General features: G+C 49.0%; 1 protein-coding gene across 5 annotated transcripts in view; it reads left to right on the top strand.

The window, feature by feature from the left end:
• The first annotated feature begins 760 nt into the window (after nt 1-760).
• ZC3H18 (zinc finger CCCH-type containing 18) overlaps nt 761-7,343 on the top strand; it is a 64,039-nt gene continuing 57,456 nt past the window's right edge. For 3 of the 5 annotated variants that reach the window (XM_040633179.1, XM_040633178.1, XM_040633176.1), the window contains exon 1: nt 762-943. The gene's annotated coding sequence lies outside the window, so the exon portion shown is untranslated. Of the gene's footprint in view, nt 944-5,103; nt 5,295-7,343 lie in introns of all 5 variants that reach the window. The other 2 variants (XM_040633177.1, XM_040633180.1) reach the window with 2 other exon arrangements.

Genomic DNA, 7,343 nt, shown 5'->3' with positions numbered 1-7,343 from the left:
AGGGGCTGTGCTTAGCTGGTAAGCCGCCCAAATGCTCCAAATATCACGTGACGTCCTTGTGCTCTCGGAAAGCTGATCACATTTAATAAGACGCAGAGCTGTTTATTCCCACGGAAATAGTGAAAATTGTCAAGCTCTGATATTGAATCTCAGTATCTGCAACAGGATTAATTTTTTTGTCGAGCTAATTATTTTTAAGAAAGCAGGAATAGTTAAAAATCTTAAGGTTTAACATTTAAACTCGGTACTCAACAATGATTAATTTGGGGCTGAACTGATTATACTCAACAGAGCGTAAGCCATTGAGTCCGACGGAAAGAGCTAAATATGTCCAGGCTTTGAGGTTTAAACTCTGTATCCGAAAAATGAGTAACTTTGTGTTGGGTGCGTACGTTCAACGGGGCGGGAGCTCTCGGGCCCTGCAGGAGGAAGTAGGATTTCCGGCTCCGGGGACGAAACCACCTGCCGCCGCCGGCGCCGCTCCCGCCCGCAGCACGGTCAGGCAAGGCGGGAACCGGCTGCGCGCGGCGTCACGTGAGCCCGCAGCGAGGCTCGCCCTCCCGCAGGCGTGGTCAGGCGGCCGGCGGCGCGCGGGCTCGGAGACACGCCCCGGGGCGGGGCCTTTAGGTAGCGCCTGCGCTGTGGCGGGCTCGGGCGGGCGCGCGCCGCGGGGGCGGGGCCGCGCGGAGGCGGCCGCGCGGAGGCCGGAAGGAAGCGGGCGGAGGGCGGGGCGAGCGAGGGAAGCCCGCCGGCCCGCAGGACGACTGTCGCGGCCTGATGACGTCGCACAATGGCCGGCCCCCGCGGGTAGTGGAGCCCGTTTGTTCCGCCCGCGTCGCGCCTCAAGCCGGAGCCTCTGAGGAGCGGAAGGGCCGAGGGACGTCTTCCCCGCGCCGCCCCGACGCCAGCGGAGCCGTGGCCCCCTCCCCGCCCTCGCGCTGAGGTAAGTGGCGGCGGCGGCGGCGGGGAGGCCGGGCAGGTAGGGAGGAGGCCGAGGCGGCCGGGTGAGGAGCGTGGCGGCGGCGCGGAGTCGAGGCCCGGGAGCCCCGGCGCCGCCGCCTCCGGGGAGCGCTCCGGGCTGTGTCCTCGGCCGAGCGTGGCTCTCGGGTCCTGGGAAGGGGTCGCAGAAACAGGCACGATCCCGTGTTCGGTCCGCGGCTTGCCGGCCCGGGGACCCTGGAACCTACCTGAAGCCCGAACTCCGCGGCTGCCCCTGCGCCCCGCGGTGGAGTCCATTCTCCCGAAGCTGTCATTTCTCTTCCGGGACATTCGCGTGGCACATGTTTGCCGCCCACGGCGGCGGGGGGGGGTGGTGGTGGGAGGCACGCAGTTCGCCCTCCGGAGGAGACCAGCCCGGACTGGGGATGGGCTCTTCGGGAACTTTGAGCTCTCTGGAGCCTCCCGGAACTTGCTCCCTCAGCTTCAGTGGGCACAGGTTGGATGTATTGGCTGTGCCCCAACTCGCGCGCCACTCTTAGGCATAAACTTCCTTGCTCCTTTAGTTAGGAGCCTGAAGGATGCCGAGTCCTTTGGATAAACTAACTGTAGCTATCCTGCTGGGAGAGGCTAAGAGTCCACTTCCAGCCTTGCTTCTGCTAAAAGTTGTTTTTTCGAATACTTTATGACAGCGCATTTGCCATGTAGAGTGGTTGATCATTTTGAGAGAGCCCCGCTCAGCAAGCTCTTTTGCAAGAGTAGATCAGTGTACCATCCATATGGGGAAAATAGAAGAACGGAGTGTTTGGCATCTGTAGTACTGCCTGGGGGCAGAGCAATATCTCATCATTTCTTCTTTGAGACTCACCTCTCTCCTATTGCTCGTGGAGTGGAGTTGGAGTCGTCTTTGCCTGAGAATTTTACAGTCTGAGCACATGTGTGTGTCCCAAAGGCTGGAACCCCTCTCTGGTTTTGGGTGGGGAATGCCCAGGTGTAAGAAAACTTTGTGGAATCATTCCAGAGAGCCAACAGGTAAGCTGTGTTTGCTCATGTTTAGGACGGTTTTTTACTTTTTCACAGCTGCAGATCATCTCAAGGTGAGTGCTTCTTTCCTGAGGAGTTTTTGGTGGTCGAGTTTAGTGGGTGGTGTCTGTCATCAACTTTGACACCCTTCCTTTAGATGTTGTAAATCCGTGAAGTTATGAGTCAGAATTTTTACCAGATGTACCAACTTCAGCATTCAGATAGGGATTGTTCTATTAAAAGTTGTTACTCTGAAAGGTTATGCTTGTATTTCATTGGTGCTCCTTTGCCAAAACCGCCTTATAACTTCTGTTTTGGCGATAAATACATAAGTCATATGAGAAAATTGGTTTCATTCAATAGTTGTACCCTGTGTTTAACCAGAAATCACTTTACCTGGTTTGGTAGCTCACCTCATGTACCAGACCAGGTTCTGAATGGTTTCCTGTGATTTCTCAAAGTGACCTACTTTGAGGAGGAATATCTGCTGCTACCAGAGAGCCAGGAAAAAACTTTGCAGATTCTGAAGGTCACTCAAACAGAGAAGTTCCCAAACTGGTCTGCACTTTAGCATTGCCATTGGAATCAGTGTGCAGCCTTCCAGGGTGGCTGCTGGGGGGTAAGGCAGCACCCACTGCGTGTCTGACTTCTGCTGTGGTCTTTTAAAAATGGGGCGCTTATTTCCAGTTTCTTCCTCGTATGCAACAGGTAGTTTATCAAGTAACAAGATTTTGTCATTTATTCAACAAGCGTTTATCGAGCGTCATCTGCCAAATGCAGCATGCAGTAGAAACACAGTGATGGACACTTGTCATTCAGGTCTCTGGGCAAGTTCACCATCTTGTGGGTCAAAGAACCGAAGAGGTAGTTCTAAACTTCGCCAAGAATCCTCAGTTACAAGGTGATTGTGTGAGAAGAACAGCTGAGTAAAAACTGTGAAGCGGGAGTTGGTGAAGATGTGACGAAAGGACCCTCTGTGTCATTGTCTGCTTTTGATAGGCTGCGTGTTCTTCCTAGCACCTGACCTAAAGTGTGCACTCGGGTGGTTTCCAAAGTGAATTCATCTCAAAACAGGTTGTAGATGCCCATAGAGACCAGGAACCTACCCAGCCCAGGGCCTGGAACACAAACCATCTTCTGACTCCCAGTGATACTTTTCTTCTGAGCAGCAAGGTGTGACTCAGGTTGTTTCTAATGGGTAGATTCTTTGGCACATTTTTCTCTCCAAGGTGCTCACCTGTGTGCAGCCTATTGTTAAATTCCAAAGGGTTCCATAGGTAAATAAAAGATGTGACTCCTCAGGAAATTGTCGGGGCCTCCTAAGGGTGATTGTGTGTCCCATTGTGCCTAGGAGAGCCTCTCTTCATGCCTATTGTAATTGTTTTTTGTTTTGTTTGTGGTTTTTTTTTTTTTTAAGATTTTATTTATTTATTTGCATAGAGAGAGAGGGAGAGAGAGCACAAGCAAGGAGAGTGGCAGGCAGAGGGAGAAGTAGGCTTCCCGCTGAGCAAGGAGCCCAATGTGGGACTCGATCCCAGGACCCTGAGATCATGATCTGAGTCGAAGGCAGACGCTTGACCGACTGAGCCACCCAGCTGTTGTAATTGTTAATAGTGCCCCCTTTTCAGTCTCAGATGTGACCCAATTTAAACAATAAATTATGTGGAGCACTGCTACTAAGGGCCAGCTATTCCACTGAGTTTGGGAAACACAGAGGTGGGTCTGAACCCTTCTACTCAGGTACTTCATGGAGGGGAGGGGTCTGCCAACAGACTTTGCAGACAAACAGTCGTGGACCGTATGGTAAGTATGGATATGTACTAGAATAACATATACTTAGGGCAAGAGTTCTCAATTTGGGAGTGGTGAGTAAACCTCAGGGGATTTTGAACTCCCTAAATGGAAGATAAATTGCATACATTCATGTTTTTCTAGGGAGAGGAGCCATCGCATCCCCTTCATCAGATTCTCCAAACAATCCATGCTTCCCTAAGGCTAAGCACCGCCACCCTAGAACACTAGGCTGCCCTCCTAGTAGCAGGTGCGCCCAGGACCTCCTGCCCTGCCACCTTCTGGTCAGCCCTGAAAACTGTCTTTGAGAGTCAGAAAGTTATCTTTGTGTCCTTGGAGAGTTGAAGTCATGTCCAAAATTTAAACCGTGGGGGGCATGTACTCAGTTAGTACTTCTTCAGATTTTCTTTCCCTGCCACAGTACAGCAGCCTCTCGTCAGCATTTCCCGTGGCCTCAGTATAAAGGTGTGCATCTTTGGGGTTTCTTTTCTTGGACTCATGTTTAGTTTAGATGCCTGAGATTCAAACTTCAGACAAGTTTAAAATAAATGACTGGTGTCCCAAGTTGAACCTCCATACGTTCATAACTATTTTAACTATGGACTGTATAAATGAGATGTTAACTTTTCCACGTAGATGAGATTGTTTTTGTTTCTAGAGGGTCTAAGATAGAAGTGTAGATGGATCAGAATAAAACTTTAAAAGGGAGAAAAGAAAAACAGGCAAAATCTCCTGGATCAGTAGTGGGTTCTGTTCCAAAAAAGAGTTTATAAAATCAATTTGGAACTCGGGTCCCATTTTCCTGTAGAAGCAATGGCAAAAAGTGGGGATGGGCTCCCGTGCAGGTAGCACCAGCTCATTTCACGCAGAGTGCGGGGCTGTGTAATTGACTACACGCCCTAGAGGCAGCTCTGATTTGCAGTCCCAGGATACCCACTCAGTGGCCACGTGGCCTAGGTCTCCTTATCTTTGACAAGGAACATGGCTTATTTGGAAGGCTGACATGAGGGATTGGTCAGGTGCCTGACACAGAGGGGTCGTCTCTTAGAGGTGTCAGTGGCTGTCAGCTTTATTGCAGACATCCTTACAATGATAGAGTGTCACATTGAGTAGAGAGCTATTTGTCGAATGAAACCATGAATGAATTACTCAAGTGTACCCCGAGACTGGAAATGCATCTGACGGGTGATAGGAGTCTGGTTCTTACAAGTTGAGGATTACCTTTACTCATCTTCTCACTAATTCAGTTTAAATTCAAGTATGTGGAACCTGTGCCAGGCATGTTATGAGGCTTATCTCATGTAAGTGTTGCAACAGCCTTATAAAGTAGATACTGTTGTCCCTGTATTGCAGGTGAAGACACAGACCGAGGCGTTGCAAGTGTACATAGTTGGCCAAGGATCCTGAAGCTAGGAAGCAGAAGCGCTGGGGTTCAGCTCTAACGCAGACCCCACACTGCTGCACTGTCTGTGTACCCCATAAAGTTGCAGCACACCAAGGGGTAAACTACCCGCTGGCCTGGCCCACTTTTTGCATCAGTTCAGGTATTTGAAGTGAGGCACTCTTTTTCTTCCATTTCTTACTCTAGTATTTGGTTTCAACTTCCTAGAATATGAAAAGCAGTTTGAATCTAATCATAACAATGAAACCCAAGTGCAAACCCGTTTGCATCCAAGCCCCAGAAAAGGCTGCTAGCAGGCTATGAGAGGTTGTAGTTTTGAGCAGGGTGGGATGTTGGGAGGCCAGTAGCAGACTTGGGTCTTTTCTGCAGCTTCTCAGTTGCAGATTTTTAAACTAGTTTGAGGGGACATAATTTTAGATAACATTTGATTGATTTAAATAAGTCATTTGGTTCTCAGGGTTGCCAATGGACCATAAAATGTGAGAACCAGAATTTGTTGTGGGGGGGGGGGGCCGCCTGGATGGCTCAGTCACTTGGGTGTCCGACTCTTGGTTTCAGCTCAGGTCATGATCTCAGGGTCGTGAGATCAAGCCCCGCGTCGGGCTCCACACTAGGTGTGGAGCCTGCTTAAGATTCTCTCTCCCCCTCCTCCCTCACCCCCCGCCAAAAAAAAAAAGAAGAATTTGTCGGGTTTCAAGTAGGATGTCTGAGGCTTGGTAACCAGCTCCATATTACTGGCTGCTCACAGGGTACAGGTGTCGATTCAGCAGCTGGGGAGATGAAAGTCGCTGAACTCCTGTGAAGAAGATTTCTTATATACAGTGTGATGAAAACTATGCAGACCTGGGCATAGGAGTCACACACAAGGAAAATCAGTAAGGAAGGGGAAGGGGCCCTGAGTGGCTACTGTAACCCATCCCCACTCCAGGCCCATTCTGCGACAGCTGAGAGCAGAAAGCCCTTAGCTTTCGGGCACCTTGTTCATCTTTACTATGGCCGGTGGGTGTGTTGTGCACAGGGACAGGCTCTGCCCTATGGGGCAGAGGGCTCTACTTGATTTTCAGCAGAGTCCTTTATTTGAGAACTGACTTTGTTTTTGTTTTTTGGGTTTTTTTTTAGAGAGCGTGCATGTATGAGCCGGGGGCGTGGGGCGTGGGGAGGGGGCAGGGAGAGGGGGCAGATGGAGAGGGGGAATCTCAAGCAGACTCCGTGCTGAGTGCAGAGCCCGAGCCCGATGTCAGGCTCAATCTCACAGCCCTGATCACGACCTGAGCCGAAAGCAAGAGTCAGACGCTTAACTGCGTGAGGTACTCGGGCGCCCCTTGAGGACTGACTTTTGAAAATTCTCCCCAGTAGTCCTGCCTCTGGATAGTACAGTTAGGAAGACTAAAAAGTGAATCATTTTTAAAACTGTGGCTGTGAATGGATTGATTGGTTTGTAAATTTCTATTATTACTAACCATTCAGTTGATTTATAAAGTGGTGAATTTGAAGTCATTTGTCTTAATGTGTACTCAATTTTAATTTCCATTAACTGCAAAAAAAAGTATTTTTGACTATAGGTTAAGATACCATCTCTTGGTATATGCATCTTTATTTATTTATTTTTTTTAAGATTTTATTTATTTATTCAACAGAGAGAGAGACAGCCAGAGAGAGAGGGAACACAAGCAGGGGAAGTGGGAGAGGAAGAAGCAGGCTCATAGCGGAGGAGCCTGATGTGGGGCTTGATCCCATAACGCCGGGATCATGCCCTGAGCCGAAGGCAGATGCTTAACCGCTGTGCCACCCAGGCGCCCCATTGGTATATGCATCTTTAAACACAGGTTCTCTTTTTAAAAATATAAAGATATTGAAAGATACGTGTTTAGTTTTTAGTTATATAAAAGCATAAAATGACTCTTTTTATTTAAAGTATGTAATTATATGTGTTTCCAGATCTTGCTGAGATACCAAGCTGCATAATTCTGACATACATTATTTTAAATTAAAATTTTGGAGAATCAAGTAAACACTGCACCTTTCACTGTTCCTGTTATTTCAAACTGGTTGGGCAGTGACTTCCTCCAGGTGCACTGGTGAATGCTGCTGTTTGGTGTTGGTTTCATGCACATATACTCCTGTCCCACTGTATTCAGTTTACATTTAAAGCAAATGAAACAGGGTGCCTGGGTGGCTCATTTGGTAGGGT

Source organism: Ursus maritimus, unplaced genomic scaffold (assembly GCF_017311325.1).
Source record: "Ursus maritimus isolate PB19 unplaced genomic scaffold, ASM1731132v1 scaffold_19, whole genome shotgun sequence".
Taxonomy (NCBI): Eukaryota; Metazoa; Chordata; class Mammalia; order Carnivora; family Ursidae; genus Ursus; species Ursus maritimus.
This window is presented reverse-complemented; position numbering and strand designations above follow the sequence as displayed.